Genomic DNA, 16,501 nt, shown 5'->3' with positions numbered 1-16,501 from the left:
TGACAGTCCTCGCAGAATTAATAACTCAAACGTATCCTTAATGTCTGATTGAATATCAAAATAGAAGAATTTAATTCCTTTTTTCTCTTTAAAACTAAATGAGGTGGCTAGGTGGCACAGTGGGTAGAGCACCAGCCCTGGAGTCAGTGGGACCTGTGTCCAAATCCGGCCTCAGACACTTAACATTTACTGTGTGACCCTGGGCAAGTCACTTAACCCTGACTGTCTTGTAAAAAAATAAATGGACACCAGTTGTCAAAAGTCAAACTAAAATAAAACTGTGATAAAGATGAGCATGTATGTGTATTTCCAAGGAAATCTGCAGAAATTACAGAAATATAGTATCATTGTGGATGCTTCTTAATAAATAAAGTTTTGTTACTATTATCCTGAGAAAACATTTTATTCCCTTAAATGCATCTGTTATATGAAGGAATCTATCATCTTGTTTTAAATACATGCGTCTTGGATATTTGATAAAATGGAGATACTCCTGGCAAGGCGAGGAAGATGACACCGAGTCTTCCATCCCCTCGTTCTCCCTCTCTGGCCTGCTTTGCTCACCTCGGTCTCTCTTCCTAATAGTAGGAAGTATGACTCAGATTCTTTCAGGATCCTAGGGGCAACACATTCCTCCTATTCATCATTATAATTCCTGAGCTCCCACTGATGTGTTTCCCATTTAAACAAAAACATTCACCATGATGATATTGACTCAAATATATCACACATTTACTTAACAATAAGGGCATCATTATTCAATAACATGCTGTAGCAGCAAGCACCCCAAGCGTCCCCAGGGTGGCTACCACCACAGGTTCTTGAATCTGCTTTGATAAAGGAAAGCAACTCAAAATGGGTTAACAAGCTTACTTTAATCAGTCAAATAAGTATCGTTTACCTAGTTCAGGGGAAAAAGGTCAGCACCCCGAACTTCAGAGTATACAGACAGAATTATCAAGACAGAAACAGATCAAGTAGACAGATTTCCAAACTGTCCAACCATTACATCCATACCAAATCAACATCTGGGTTTTTCAAAGCCGAGGGGGGGCTCTCAACAACAGCTTCTAGATCAAATCACAGAACACTTCTCAAAGTGAGTCCCCAAAACAAAGCCTCACATCAGGGCTTATATAGCCTTCTCCTGGCTCAGAGAATGTAACAACCTTATTGACTCACTGGCCAATCAAAAAGTATCTACTGAAAAACAAGCCTCCCACCCCAGGCTCCAGGTGCACTTTAGCCTAGGGGCAGGGAAGATCTTTAAAATTTACATTCCCATTACATTGAGCTCTCACTGATGTGTTTCCCATTTAAACAAAAACATTCACCATGATGATATTGACTCAAATATATCACACATTTACTTAAAAATAAGGGCATCATTATTCAATAACATGCCACTGCATGAATTAACAAAACATTCTACCCATAAACCTGGGTCATACTCACCTACCAATGCACATTATCCATGAGGGAGAATGAGGAAACACAGAAACCTGACAGGAAAGCACAGGAGTGACAAAGCCATAGGAACTCACCACTCCGTCCTGCAGGCCTTGTTTGGTCCCTTCAGGAACAAAAGACATTACATGAAGCCACTTCTCTGCTAACTTCTCCCCTTCTGGGCCTTCTCATTATCCTGTTAGGCAAAACCACTCCTCTTCTTCTCTTGAACTCTTTTCACTCACGGCCACCCTCACCAGGGCACTGAAAATTGTTAAACGTTTTCAATGACAAAAAGCTCTCTCCCAAGATAGATAACTGCAAAGCTCCTTAGGCCCATTCCATAGAAAATGTATACAAACTCAGCAAACTAGAATGAACAGGATTGTGTTTTGCCCAATCACATCTCAGCTTATTATTAAAGCAAAGCAAAGCTCACAAGAAAATGCCCTGCACTGGCTCTCTGGACAATTCAGATGAGCCCAACCAGCTCTTTCCTCAACAGGATCCTGCTTTCTCCAATCACTTTCTAGCCTCTTCTTAGGGCAAAGGAGAGCTCACAGCAAAAGGGATACAAAGCATATCTTTTCCTCTTTCTCCAAATAGAGATGGCGATGAAGAGCCACCAGACCTGTCTGAGAAGTTTCGCCTCTCTCCATCTAGAGATGACAATGCAGGGCAACAGCTCAAAGATACAGAACAATTCCACCTTCACTGCTTTAGTCAATCACCAAAACGATGGTGCTCATCCAAACAGCAGGCTCCCAGCACAGCGCCCGATCCCTTCCCGTCAGATGACTCTCCCACTGGCTTCTATGTCCTCAGCTAATTCCAGGTTGAGTTTTCTACTATTCTTAGTCAAGGCCTTCAGGTGATCAGGAGCTCACCTTTGCTCTATGGATTAAATTTTTAAAAATCCACCTTTATTTTGGTTAGGAACCCAATAATCCTAATTGAATCCCTCCCTCCCTGTCCCATGGTCTACAGTTATTGGATTTACCACTTGGCTGTAACCCATCAGATTCTAAAAACGGTTGTCTGCAAATGAGCTAAGAGACCAAAATATTCCTGGGACTTCAGGAAGCTGCTCTCAGGACATTCATCCAAAGGACAATCCTCCATCTGGTCCTCCTAATGATATATGTCTCTTCTTTACATTTTGTGTGAGAAGCAGTGGCTTTTCACAGATAAGACTTTCTCAGTTTTATTTAAATATGCAAAGGTTCTTGTTCTGCCCCTTTTAGGAACCAATGTCTTCACACAGGAAAAGGGCAGTACATTACATATGTATTGAATCATTTATTAAGAATACTTTTGGCAATAATCCAGCAGAGTAAGTCTAATCCAGAATTCTCTCGGAGGGGGCTAACACAAATGCTAGAAAGATTTCACTGTAACATGTTCAGTTCCGGGGTATGGATCCTCAGAATGCTGATGTAGTGAGGATTCAGAATATTAAAAATACAAGTTAGAGTATAAATTATTGAATTTAACAACCATCAACAAATTTAAACATTTCAATGTACAAGAAATAAAAAAGATGATTTTATATGAAACCATGAACATTTGTTACATACTATAGCTGATTTTTAAGAACTTAACTATCATTATTTGAGAGGGATCTCTTGTAATGGATAGAAAGCTGCCCTTCAGAGTTTGAAAAACTCCCTACCTCTGAGGCCTGCTGGATGTGTGACCTTGTGGCAGTCATGTAATTTCTCAGAAAACTCTTTAAAACTATCAGTGAGAGGACAATAGATGATTTCTACTGTTAGAGGGAATTTTCTTACCAGGAGTAAAGAATGCCCAGGAGATCACAGGGTTGAGTCAAAATGTAAAGTCACTTAATGTTCATTGTGACTTTAATCCTATGCATTTCCTAGAGCCTAAGTAATCAACAAGGATTTATTAAGAACCCACTAGGTGTCAGGTACTATGCTCAATGTTGGCCAGCATAAAAAGACCCTGCCCTCAAGTAGCTTACATTCCATCTGTGGATCCTAATGGAAGATACAGACATACTCTCTCCCTTAATATTCTGGTCAACTCATTTAACAAATACTTATTAGGCATTTAACATATGTGAAAGGCATTATTTCTCCTAAATAAGCAGTCCAAATTCTCTTCCCTCTGGAATTGACAGATAATAGTTCAGCTTCCTGTAGTTTACTATGGTGGCCATAGAACCACAGAAATTCAATTTGTGAAGTGAACTTGTTTTTTTATGGTTCAATTGTTTTTCAGTTGTGTTCACCTCTTCAGGGCCCCATTTGGGGTTTTCTCGGCAAAGATGCTAGGGTGATTTGCCATTTCCTTTTCCATTTCATTTCACAGATGGGGAAACTAAGGGAAATGGGATTAAATGACTTGCCTGGAATCACACAGCTAGCAAGTTTCTGAGGCTAGATTTGAACTCATGTCTTCCTGACTCCAGAGCTGGCAATCTATCCTCTACACCACCTAACTTAGAGACTCTCTATTCCAATCACCCCAACAAAGATGAGGAAAATGATGCCCAGAATGGTTAAGTAAAAAAATCCAAGGTCACAGAATGAAGTAATAGCAGCATCAGGAATAGAACCCAGGTCCCCTGACTCCTAATCCAAGTGTTTTTTCCACTGTGTTATCCTGACTTCTTACCATGAGCTCTCTTTGTTCTGACTCCTCTCCCCTGCTGTCATCAAATCAGGAAAATTAAAAGGGGCACAGGTGGTAATGACAGCCTGGTGGTACCCTCTCCCTCTGCCTCCTCCTCTTGCTGGCTGGGGAGAGATGCACATGTGCCCACGATGGAGGACCTACTTTGGGCAGTAACCTCAAAAGGGAAGAAAGGTACAACAGAGGAAGAGAGGAGTGCTGAGAGAGAGTGTGGCACAGCCGAGGAGGGCCATGTTCCTAATCAACCTGTAGTACTCATATGACGGTAGTCCTGCTGGACTGGAGGAATGATTTGTGGTCAGGCACCCTAGCCAGTCAACATTAACACAACATCATCTTCCAACAACCAACTAAATCTACAAATAACTCAGGCAGGCCCGCATGTCTCTATGCAAATTACTGTTGTCTGTGTACTAGGTACAAAGAATCTGACACTTTTCCAGAGAGAATTCCTAATAAAAAGAGATTGGAGGAGGATGGGGGTGTCCAATTAAAAATGCATTCGTTGTTATGTAATCCTTGAAATAAAACTGTTGTTTACTCTGCTTTGATATTCAAGCTTTTCTTTGATGACAAACATTAATATTCATAATTTTCCGATGTTGGACTAATGAGAATCTTAAGTGTTTATGAGAAGTCATTTAAATATTATAGTTCTGGAGATTAGTTTGTTTTCTCATTTATGTCCCTCCAAGTTTAACCAAAATCGACTCTTTGTACTATAACTTCTATCTGTATTCTTCAGTGTTTTCAGTGAACTTGACATAGATTCAAACCATGTCCTATGAATTTATTTCATGCTTCAAATGACAATTAAGAGGTACCATGGAAATAGTGCAACCCTGCTATATATCAATCATTGTTCTTCAAAGGGAAAGACAGACCAAATACACAAAAGTGGCATACCCAGGCACCCACCTTCTCCATGGAAGAGACCCTTCCATTTGGCAAATACTTCTTATCTATGGGGCACAGACTAATCAATCAGCAAGAAACAAATGGGTCTTCAGGTCAAGCCAACCTCAAAGGAGTTCCTATGAATGATATAGTTTAGGGCTATTCTAATGGTATGAATGAAGGATACCCTGAATTCTTGAAGACTTCCAGCTTAGAACCTACAAGCTTGAACGCCATTACAGGTTAAGTGAAAGGAATGGTAGATAATGGAATATATGGGGGGGAGACAACATGTAGATATGTAAGTAAATATATACAAAAAAAGGAGATGGCATTTAAGAGAGCTCTGAAGGAAACTGGGGAGTCTAAGAAAAATGAGAGTATTCCAAGCCTGGGGAACAGCCCGTGAAAAGTCATGGGGAGTAGACAGTAGATGAAGTTATCACATGAGGAACAGGAAGAAGGCCAGATTGGTTGGATCACAAAATGAGTAAAGGAGACTGATATATCTGAAGCATGGGAAGGTAGGTTGGAGTCAGGTTGTGAAGGGCCCTGGGTGGGGATGGGGAAAACAACATGTAAATATGACATACATTTGCAATATAATATGTACCTACAATAAGTAAATATACAATGAATCTCAATGATGAAATCACTGGTGTGGGTGGGTCCCAGCATTCACAAGGGAGTAAATCTGTTGTCCCCAATACCGTCATTCCTTGGCATTCGTTCTGATCTCAGACTCAGAGCTAGGTCTCAGAGCAAGTAATCCACCCCACAGGATAAGTGCACAGCTTATTCCTCAATGGTTGGATAGTTGGGTCTCACTTGGTCTCCACAATGTCCAGCACTAATATGCTGTTTTATCTGCTGGAGACACCATGAGTCTTTTTGTTTTTTTAATATTGAGGACACAGGAGGCACGGTTTGGTCCAGCACATAATAAAAATTTCATTCTCATCACATACTACAAACTTCAGTGATTAAAGTACTGCAAGCCATACTCTCTCCCAATCTGTGCCCAACTAAAATATGCGTACATTAAGCCCTCATCAGGGAGCCCCCGAGCTTCAACATTATCTATGATAGGTTTTAACTCAAAGAGCACTGGGTCCAAGAAAATGCAAGATCCACTGAAATTTAATGGTAATCTGACTGTTAATAAAAAGAGGTAAATCCATAACGAGGAATACTAATAAACACATATAAAAAGACTCAGCGAGTTTATAAATTCCAGAATTCATCAACGTATTCCAAGCTGCTTTTTGCAAGCACAGACTTTCGGGTTTGGGGCTCTTTTTTTTCAGTCCCACTTATTTAGCATGAAAGAGATTTCTTGCATGCCCATAAAATACCTTTAAAACTGCATTAAACCTCCAAGCAAAAGTCTCCAGCGATCTCTCTCTCTCTGGGTCTAACATAGAAGGAAAATAAAGCTACCACACTGTGAAATGACCTCCCGGTGAGTACAGCAGTCCAGGAAATAAGAGAAAAAAATAGAATTGTGATGCCAGGCAATATAAATTCAGGCCAAGAACACTCTTGGACACATGATATAAGGTTTTAAATATACATACTTGGATATAGCCATCTATACCTAAGCATGGGTCACGTTTTCTTTCCACAGTGGGGGGAGGGAGAGGGTTTTAAAGTTTTAAGAGAATATGAAATGCCCCAAATGCCCCTGAAATGAAGCAAATCAAATCTGCTTAATTATTATGCCCAGAAATGGAGGAAGAGAAGGGGGTGGGGGGAAGAGCCCTGTGGAAAGCAAGAACGATATCTATAATAGGATGCCTATTGGGAAGGTCTTTGTTTCAGAGGTTTCTGAAGTGGAATTTAACAACCCTGTTAAAGGCAGGAATGGTTCTATTGTTTGATCTCAAGAACTATTTAAACCTCTTCAAGAAGGCTGGGTCCCTTCAATCAGATAATTCCAGTTCTTTGGGAAATGGTGGGGAGGGAGAAGATTGATTTGTGTTTGTGGGATTTTTTTCTGTTTGTTTTTTGTTAAGGCTTTTAAGTTATACATCTAGAAGTAAGCAGCGATAAATGTAACCTTTAAAAGAAACCAACGTAAGTTGAAGACTGATTCGGGTTCACTCAGTGATCTGAGGTCCATGGCCCTGGTAGCCAGCCTGAAAGCCTGTTGAGGTAAACCATTGAAGGAATTCATCAATGTTCCCCCAGAATTCTAGCAGTGTGGTGCAGTGGAAAGGGCCCCCAATTTGGAATCTAAAGACTTGGGTTCAAATATAGCTCTGTCTCTTATTCCTTATGGGACCTTGAACAAATAAACTTTAACCTGGCAGGGCTTCATTTGCAAAATGAAGGAACTGACTCTATATGGCCTCATCCAAGTCAATTGACCTCTTTGGGCCTCGGTTTCCTCATCTGTAAGCTGGGGGTGGAGGGAAGGCTTGACTAGATGATTCCTGAGCTCCCTTTCTGTCTCTAGACCTGTGAGCCCGTGAGTGCACTTGAGGCAGCTTTTCAGGAATATTACAGAGCAGATATACAAGGTCCCTTCCCCTCCTGCTCTGAGATCCTATGGCTGCTTCCAGCACCCATGAACAGAATGCTTTTACAGCCTCCTGGAAGTTCCAATTCCCAGCTACTACTTAGCCCTCCCCAAGGCCAATAACTAAGCATCATCTTGGTCCTCTGTCTTTTCCATTTTACTCCTGGCCTACAGAATTTATTCCATATTAGTTCATTTGTTAGAAAGCCATCCATCCACATCCAATGACATACAAAAGAATAACCATGAACAAGTTAGATGGGCAGATTTCAATCAGGAAAATAAAAAGCTGAGCCAAATTCCTGCTCTTAAAAATAGATATTATAGGGTATTTTAAGGCTACCAGATTTTCCCTCCACTCTAAGGAGACACATTTGCATAGGCTGGCATATATTTTGATATCTATGCTGCTTAAATTTACATACTGGAGTCCTAAACCTTGCACATAGACAATAAACAAAATATTAATAGGTCATAATGATTTTCATTTATAGGTTTTCTGATTCATAGTTGGAAAGGGTTTCCAAGGTCATCTAAGCCAAACCCCTCATTCTGAGATGACCAGCCAGAATGAGAGGTTAAATGTCCTGCCCAAAGTCACTTGGGAAGCAAGAAGATGATAGATGTGGGAAGGGCCAATGTCGAGCCTAATCACCCCTTCTACCAAAGAGGCATGGAAAACAGAATGACTCCATATAGCAACCATGTTCTGGGCCAAATCGAACCCAGGGGCACTGGGTTCCAAATCCAGCCCTCCTTCCCCCAGCCACAGGAGACAGGCTATATATACACAATTACCCCCATTTTGCAAATGAAGACTTACAGAAACTATTTCACTTATTCAAGGTCAACCAGGGAGCAGAACCAAGTCTTCTAACTCCATTGACTAATAATGGCCAAAGAATGAAAGAGGTCATAGACCTACTGAGCCCTTAACCTACCTGAAATTCAGTTCAACCCAACAGGCACTAATTAAATACCTATTATGTAAGAGAGGCAAGGAGGAGAAGGGATTAGAGAGCGGGCTTGAAGCCAAAAAAGGTCCAAATTTAAGAACTACTTCTGTCACAGCCTGGCTGTTTGGCTCTGGGGTGGTTACTGTTCACCCTTCAAGGCAATTCTCTAAGACTTTATGTTACAGAGAAAGTGATGTCTAGCATTGGTAGAGGGCCTTTCCTCCCTGGGAGTTCTTTATATCAATGAAAGCATAGGCACAATCCCTATTTCTATCTCTGTGAGAACTTGCTAATTAAATGCATCCTATGGTAGGCCTTTTTTTTTTTAATAGCATTTTTTTTTTCCAATTGGTAGATCATTTGGCAAAGTCAATAATTACCGACTCAATTAGTCTGTCAGGTAAATCTGAGTTGTCACATTTGAGTTGATTCTGGAGAGGCAGGGTGTCACAGAAGCTTCACTTGGAGTCTAGAGGCCCCGAGTCCAAATCTCGCCCCTGACACTTACTGGTCACAGCCTCCCGGAAGGTCCGTTTCTCTACCTACAAAAGGAGAATGATAATACCCACGCGGCCGGACTCAAATGAGAAAACATGGAATGCACCTGGTAAACCTCCCAGCACTATTACAAATGTCAGCTACCATTATGATTACTTTGGGCTGGGGAACAACTCCCCGCCATAGTAAGATCGATTTCCCACGTCCCACAGGGCACAGATATTGGAACAGCCAAAGAGACAAAAGTCCTTGAAGGCCGAGGGAGAGGATGGCCTCAGACTTGTAATGGCTCAAATTAAGGGCTGCAGCTCTAGATCAAGAGGAAACGGAGGGTCCAGTTTCCTTATGTGGACAATGAAGGTGTGGACCCCATAATCCCTAGGGTCCCTTGCAGCCCTGACATTCTAAGTAAAGACACGTGGGTGGGAGCCCAAGAGCCCTGACAAATGCTCCCTCGGGTTCATGAGTCTATCTTAAGCTTGCTTGACCCTGGATAATGCAGAGTAAAATCTGCCTCTCCCAAGTGTGGCTTGTGAACTGCCCCCAGGACCATTTAGCCAGAGAGGCACACAATTATTACTCTATTATGCAATTATGCAGAAATAATCTCTTCTGCAGGAGAGTGGAGGATCATTTAATTATCTCTGTGTACACAGAAGTAGCTCTGTTAATGTCCTACCAAGTGCAGTTACTGCAGAAATTGTACTGAATTTGGAGTCAGATGACCTGGATTTGAATTCTGCTTCAGTCACAGAGTCCTGTGTGACCTAGGCCATGCAGCCAACCCCTTTAGGCCTCTGCGCCCCTCTTGGGGAAAGGGGGGAGCAAACAGACAGAAGAGATGGCCCGTGAGGTCCCTGTAGCCCACCTCTGTTGTCTGAGGACACGAGGGCATCTGAGGTCCCTCCTGATTCTAAGGGGGGCAGTCATCCGCACCAAGGATCCCGGGTTTCTATCTTGGGAGATTTATTTTATTCCTTGACTGGGATTTTTGCATTTAAGAACTCAGACTCAGTCGGGGGCCTTGGTCCTAGAATCAGAGATTATGAGGGTCCCCACTATAGCACCCTGCGTCCAAAATGTCCAGCCCCCACTTGAAGACCTTCAAGGAGGGGGAACCTCCCAAACAAGTTCACCCCACTTTTAGAAGCTGGATGTTCTTCCCTTATGTCAAGCCCCATTGTCCTCTTTGCAAAGGCTTCATTACTCCTAGTCTGGCCCTCAAATCTGCTCCCTCCTCCATGTTTTAAAGACCATCCCCACCCCCAGTCTTTTGTTCTGAAAGTTAAATATGACCGGACTTTCCATCCAATTCAATTCAACAGCCATTTATTAATTACCTGCAATACACCAGGCCCTGTGCTAAGTCCTAGAGATACAGGAAGAGGCAAAAGAAAGTCCTTGACCTCAAGGAGCTTACAATCCAAAGAGGTCTACAACATGCAAACAGAAGGCCTTTCACCACCCTAGCTGCTTCTCAGAACACTCCCCAGTTTGTCAATCTCCCTTCTTAAGCCATGATACCTAGAGGTCAACAAGCATTTATTAATCACCTGCTGCGGGCCAGGCATTGTGCTAAATGCTCAGGATACAGAGAAGGGGGGGGGCGGTTTGAAAGGGAGTCTCTGCTCACAAGGACAGATTCCTTGCAAACTAAGTACAAGCAAGACAAAGACAGGATGAAACTGAGGGTAATTTCAGAGGAAAGGCACTAAGATTAAATGGGAATAGGAAGTCTTTCTTGCAGAAGGTAGGAGTTTAGCCAAGCTTTGAAGGAAGCCACAGAAGCAAGGAGGGGATGTGGAGGGGGAGCATCCCAGGCATGGACCACAGCCTGTGAAAAGGCCAGGAGATGGAGAGGCTGCTAAGAAGGTTTGTGGGGGGGAAACTCCACCCGAGTTCTAATGAGGGTGAGGTATGTATGGTGTGATGGCCATCTCCGGGCTTCTGGAGTAAAGCCCCAATTAAAGCAGCCCAGGATCACGTTAGACTCTGTGACTGGCACACTCCACTGCTGGGGCAATAGATGTAGAAGGGGAAGGGGCCCCATCCTAGACAGCTTCCAGTCCGTCCCCCTCAGCATACAGCTGCGGAAGCTGGAAGACATTGGACTTCCATGCACATATACCTAACACCTGGTCATCAGTACTGCAGAATCACAAATTTAGAGCTGCGAGGTCAACAACCCCCTCATCTTACCGAAGCAAACAAAGGTTAAGAGACTCGACCAGAGTCACACTGCTAGTAAGTATCTGAGCACAATCTGAACTCAGATCTTCCCAGTCCAGAATCCTCTCCACTCCTGCCACACTGCCTCTCAAATCAGGTGAGAACAGACAAGACAAATCCTAAAGACGCTGGGATATTATGTACTCTCCAAGAACTTAAGTCAGTCTTGGATAAGAGCAGAGAGTGCCCCCAGGCAGCCAAAGGAAGGCCAGGCCTGGTGCAGCCCAGCACGAGGAACAGTCCTGCAAGGACACAGCTCCAGCAAGGAAAGGGAAAGCAAGTGCACGGGAACTTCAAAACAAACAGGATGGTCTCCTCTGGTCTCAGACACCTGAGGAACAGTTCACATTAACACGGAGTGTTCATCTAGGGCAGGGAGGCTGAGAAGCAAAAGCACAGCCAGGAGCAGGGGCCAGAGCTCCCAGGGAGAAGGAAGAAGACTCAGAATCTCGGGAAGGAAGGGGCCTCTGAGGCCAGCTGGTCCAACCCGTACACACCTGATGGAGAAGGCTTCCATCCGGCCTTCAGGGGCATACCTCCAGGGACGGGGAGCTCACTCTCGGGATGGAAGCCCATCCCACTTTGGGAGAGCTCTGCAGTTGGGAAGGCTTTCTGGGAAATACATCTCTTGGTAGCGTCTCCCTCCTGCTGCTGGCTCTGCCCTTTGCAGCCAGCCAGAACAAGCTGATTATTAACACAGTTCCCTTCACATGACCTTCCACCCAGGTTTTCTCTTCTCCAGGGTAAACACTCCCATTTTCTTCGATCTATCTTCATGGACATGATCTCAAGGCAGGGCATCCCTCTCCATCTTACCAATGTCCTTCTAAAAATGCCATTGCCAAAATGGATCACAATATCATAAGTGAGGGGTCCGTGAACTTTTTAATTTTGAGGACTGTTTTCAGTATAATTTGTTTTCTTTAATTCTTTTATTTTATGCTGGAGTCAATCAACATTTCTTAAACTTCTATGATGTGTCAAGTATGGCAGCTAGGTGGTACAGTGTTGGGTTTGGAGTCAGGAACATGCATTTTCCTGAGTTCAAATCTCTACTCACACACTTACTAGCTGTGTGATCCTGGGCAAGTCACTTAACCCTGTTTGCCTCAGCTTCCTCATCTGTAAAATGAGCTGGAGAAGGAAATGACAAACCACATCTTTGCCAAGAAAAACCCCAAATATGGTCACAAAGAGTCAGACATGACTGAAAAAATGACTAAACAACCACAACAAAAGGGCTAAACACTGCACTAAGCATTGTCAGGAAGAACTGAGTTCGAATCCCATCTCAGACACTTAATAACTGTATGACCCTGGGTAAGTCACTTAACTTCTCTCTCCCTCAGTTTCCTCATCTATGAAATGAGGCTAATATTGAGACCTATGTGCCAGAGTTGTTTCAAGGATCAAATGAGATCATATTTGTCAGCACTTAGCATAGTGTCTGGCACACAGCAGGTGCTTAAATAAATACAGGTTTGCTTCCTTCCTTATACATTTAAGGACATTATTGTGAAAGGGGATCCATAAAGTTCACCGAGTGCTGGGAGGAAGGGGGAGGGTACAAGGCAGAAAAAAAGGTTATAAACCCCTGCTCTAGATGTATTCAGAGCAGGGCAGAAAAGAGTCCATGGGACTGTCATCTCTTTGACCTGAGACCTTGTACCTTTTTTAAGGCCGTCTAAGACCATATTTGCTTTTGAGGCTTGCCTCATCAAACTCTTTCTAACTCATTCAGCTCAAAATCCTCCAAAACCTCAAATTTGTCTTTTTCAGACAAACTCGAGCCATGCTTCCTTATCTTATAATTGTAACATTGATTTCTTAGACCCCAAAGTAAGACTTTACATTTATTCTGAAGCAGCCTTGTATGAAGAAAAATGCATTTGACAGGCTCAGGTAACCTGGTCTCTAAGCCTGGTTCTGCTAGAGACTGGGTTCACTCCTTTCTTCCAATTCAGTAAATTTGTCTCTTTTTCTGCAAAAAGAGGTGATTGGACCACATGACACTGAAGTTCCCTTCAAGCTCCAAATTCTATGTCATTGTCATTGATCAAGAGGAAGCTTCACTGCTGGTCCTCAACCCTCCTCAATCATACCATATTTTCCTAACAAAAAATTGGGGCATCAGGTCTGTAAAAGGACATTCCTTTTGCAAAATCACAGTAAACCTTCCTTCCTGGAAAATACTGCACCAGGGGCCTCTGTTCTTATAATACCAAGAGGACAAAACTAGGCAGAGCAAATCATAGGGAAAGTCACTCCCCAAAACAATTCTTCTTCACCTCTTTGTATTTCCTGGACCCCCTGGGCAGTGTGGGAGGTCCTATGGACCCCTTCTCAGAATCATGTTTTTAAAGGCATAAAGTAAAAGATATAGGATTACAAAGGAAATCGGTCCATGATTCTACAAGCATTTATTAAATGCTTACTATGTGCCAGGCACTTCAGCAAACAATTATTTTGTTTTTCCAAAATACAATTCTCAAGATATTTAAAAAACACAAGTTTACAGACCCCACTCGTGTTGAGAATGCTGCCCCAAACTGCCTTCAATGGAGCAAAGGTGCTACCTGGAGATGTCTACCTACCTATCCCCTAAGCTCCTTATCCTCTCTGAGAGTTTTCTTATCTATAAAATGAGGATAATAACACTCCCGATTTAAGTGCTTTGTGAACTTTAAAACACATCACTACAAGCAGTTTCCATATGTGAGCTCTTTGATCTAAAAAATTACCAAAAAAAAAAAGCCTTGTTTTCATACCCCAGTGTTCCTTTACTCTCTATTCCCAAATGCATTCCTTGTGTTTAAAAGGTTCATACAAGCACAGGGTCATAGCTCCAAGGTCAAGGGGTCCAATCCCTCATTTTACAGATGAGGAAACTGAGGAACAGAGAAAGGTTAAGTGATTGACTAAGGGTCACACAGCCAGTAGAAGCTATGAAGCTGCATGTGAACCCAGGCATTTGTCGGAGGCCCTAGAAAGCCTGGCCATGTCCTTCCAGTGTTCAAAAGCCTCCAATGGCTTTCTCTTCAAGGATCAAGTATAAAGTCCTGGCATTTGAGGCTGTCCACAAAACGTTTCCAACTGATGTTCCATCTCCAGGCCATATACCTTCACAGAAGATTTACTGTTTTGTTAAGATATAGTATATAGTTAGATTATGTAATTTATATATCATACATATAATTTATATATTTATACATATTGTAAATATGTATATTTATGTATATGCAGGTATTGTAAATAAATGTATATACAATATTTCTATTTTATACATATATACACTATGTATAACATGTATATACAATATGTACAATTTATACATATTGAAAATTTAAGTGTTATATAAATATATGTGATATAATGTATAAGCATTCATATATCTTATTAGAGCCTTCCAACAACCCTGTAAGGGAGATGCTATTATTATTCCCATTTTACAGTTGAGGAAACTGAGGCAAACAGACATTAAGTGACTCACCCAGGGTCACGCACACAGTGAGCACTTGAAGCCAAATCTGAAACTCGGGCTTTCCTGGCCTCCTTTAAGTCCTAACTAAGATCCTGCCTTCCACAGGAAGCCTCCCCAGAGCCCTTTAATTCTGGTACCTTTGCTCTGTTATTTCCTATTCATTTCTACAGCACACAACTTGCTTTGTGTACATCTGTTTGCATGCTGTCTCTCCCACTAGAGCCTTGAAAGCTGGGACTGTCTTTTGCCTGCACATAGTAGGCACTTAACAAACGTTTGTTGATTGACTGACCAGGAGAGGGAGAAGACTCAGGTAAGCACAGGGAACTCCCAGGGGAGCAGACTCTGCTGAAGCAGGCCAAAACTGGGGCAGTTCCAAGTCTCAGACAAGGGCTCTTAACGCGGGTCCACGTGGTTTCTGTTTATGATTGTTAACAGGGAGGGGCAGAGAAGAGAAAATCAGTTTTAGGCTAAATATATATTTTAATTACATTTTTAAAATTTAAACAAAATATTAAATCTGTGCATACGTGTATATACGTTTAGGTGTGTGTATTTATATTATTGTGTATGTGTGTACATATGTATTTATTTTATTTTTAAGAAATTCTGCCTCAGATAACAAACACCAAGAAGCCCCAAAATAACCCCAGCGTCTGCTGGGGGTAGGGGGCAGATTAGCCAGTAGAGCCCGGGGCCAGGACTACAACTCCCAGCAAACACTGCGCGCGGCCGTCCCGCAAACGGCCTCTGGAGCGGAACTGGGCAAGGGGAGCACAGGCAAGAACTACACTTCCCAGCATGCATCACGGCCAGCCCGGACGCTGCCTCCCAAGAAGGCGTTGGGAGGGGGGTGGGGCGGTCTGGGCAGGCGGACGTCACCCGTTGCCGGGTCAGTTCTAAGGCAGACGCTCTTGCACACTCGGTTGAGGACTCTGACCCCTGAACCGTTGAACAGCAGTCACACGCCCCCGGCTGCGAGGGCTGTCCACCTGGGCTTAGGGCCGCCTGGCTCCGCCCCCCCCATCCAGGGCTGCGTCCTCCAGGAGGGTGACGTCACCCCCAGGACCACCACCTGTATTCCCAAGGGAACGTGCCCCAGCCTGGGGCCGCAAGCACGTGGCTGCGCCCCAGGGGCGGGGGAGTGATGGGCAGTCGGGGAAGCTGGGCTCACCCCCTCCCCAGGACGCTCCGACACGGGTGTGACCCTGCTGGGAAGGCCGGCAGAGGTCCCCTAAAGCCGCCCCGCATCTCCAGCCTGGGCCCCTGGGCCGTTATGCTCGCCTTCCTCTGTATCCTCAGTGCTTGGGGGACTGTACACAGCAGGCGCTTAATAAGCGCTTCTGGAATCTGCCCTTGACCCCCAGGCTCTTCATCTGCGGAGAGACTGGCTTGGGCCTGGTTTCTGACTTCCTCCGTATCCCCAGTGCTTCTCATGCTGCCTGACACACAGCAGGCGCTTAATAAGTGTGTGTCCTCCCTTTCCTGCTGCAGATCTACGTCCCTCTGACCCGAGTTCAAATCCCGACTCTAAAAATGACCCCGCTCTACAGTCGCACGAGACGACCCCCGAGGTCACGAAGGCCAAGCCTGGGCAGGTTTCCGGGCTCTGGGTCTCTGACCCTCCCCTTCAGGGTCCCCATCTGTAAAATGGGAGGCGCCTCGGGGGCTGCTCCCACAGCTAACAAGCGGTGGCTCCCGTGTCCCCCCCCCCCCCCCCCCGGGCAGAGGCTGGATACAAAGCAGTCGGGCCCAGCTCCACAGGGTTGTGCGAGCCCGCGGCCCCTCCCTGCCCTCCAGGAGCCCGCGGGG

The 16,501-nt window shown here is 43.9% G+C and overlaps 1 protein-coding gene across 11 annotated transcripts in view; it reads right to left on the bottom strand.

The window, feature by feature from the left end:
• Positions 1 to 16,501, bottom strand: part of FHIT (fragile histidine triad diadenosine triphosphatase) — a 1,710,176-nt gene that overhangs the window by 1,693,362 nt on the left and 313 nt on the right. The window lies entirely within an intron of this gene.

This window comes from Petaurus breviceps, unplaced genomic scaffold (genome assembly GCF_028583685.1).
Source record: "Petaurus breviceps papuanus isolate PSGF00001 unplaced genomic scaffold, PetGlider_PUasm1.0 174, whole genome shotgun sequence".
In the NCBI taxonomy this organism is placed as follows: domain Eukaryota; kingdom Metazoa; phylum Chordata; class Mammalia; order Diprotodontia; family Petauridae; genus Petaurus; species Petaurus breviceps.
Note: the sequence above shows the minus strand (reverse complement) of the source record. Positions and strands in the feature narration are given on the sequence as shown.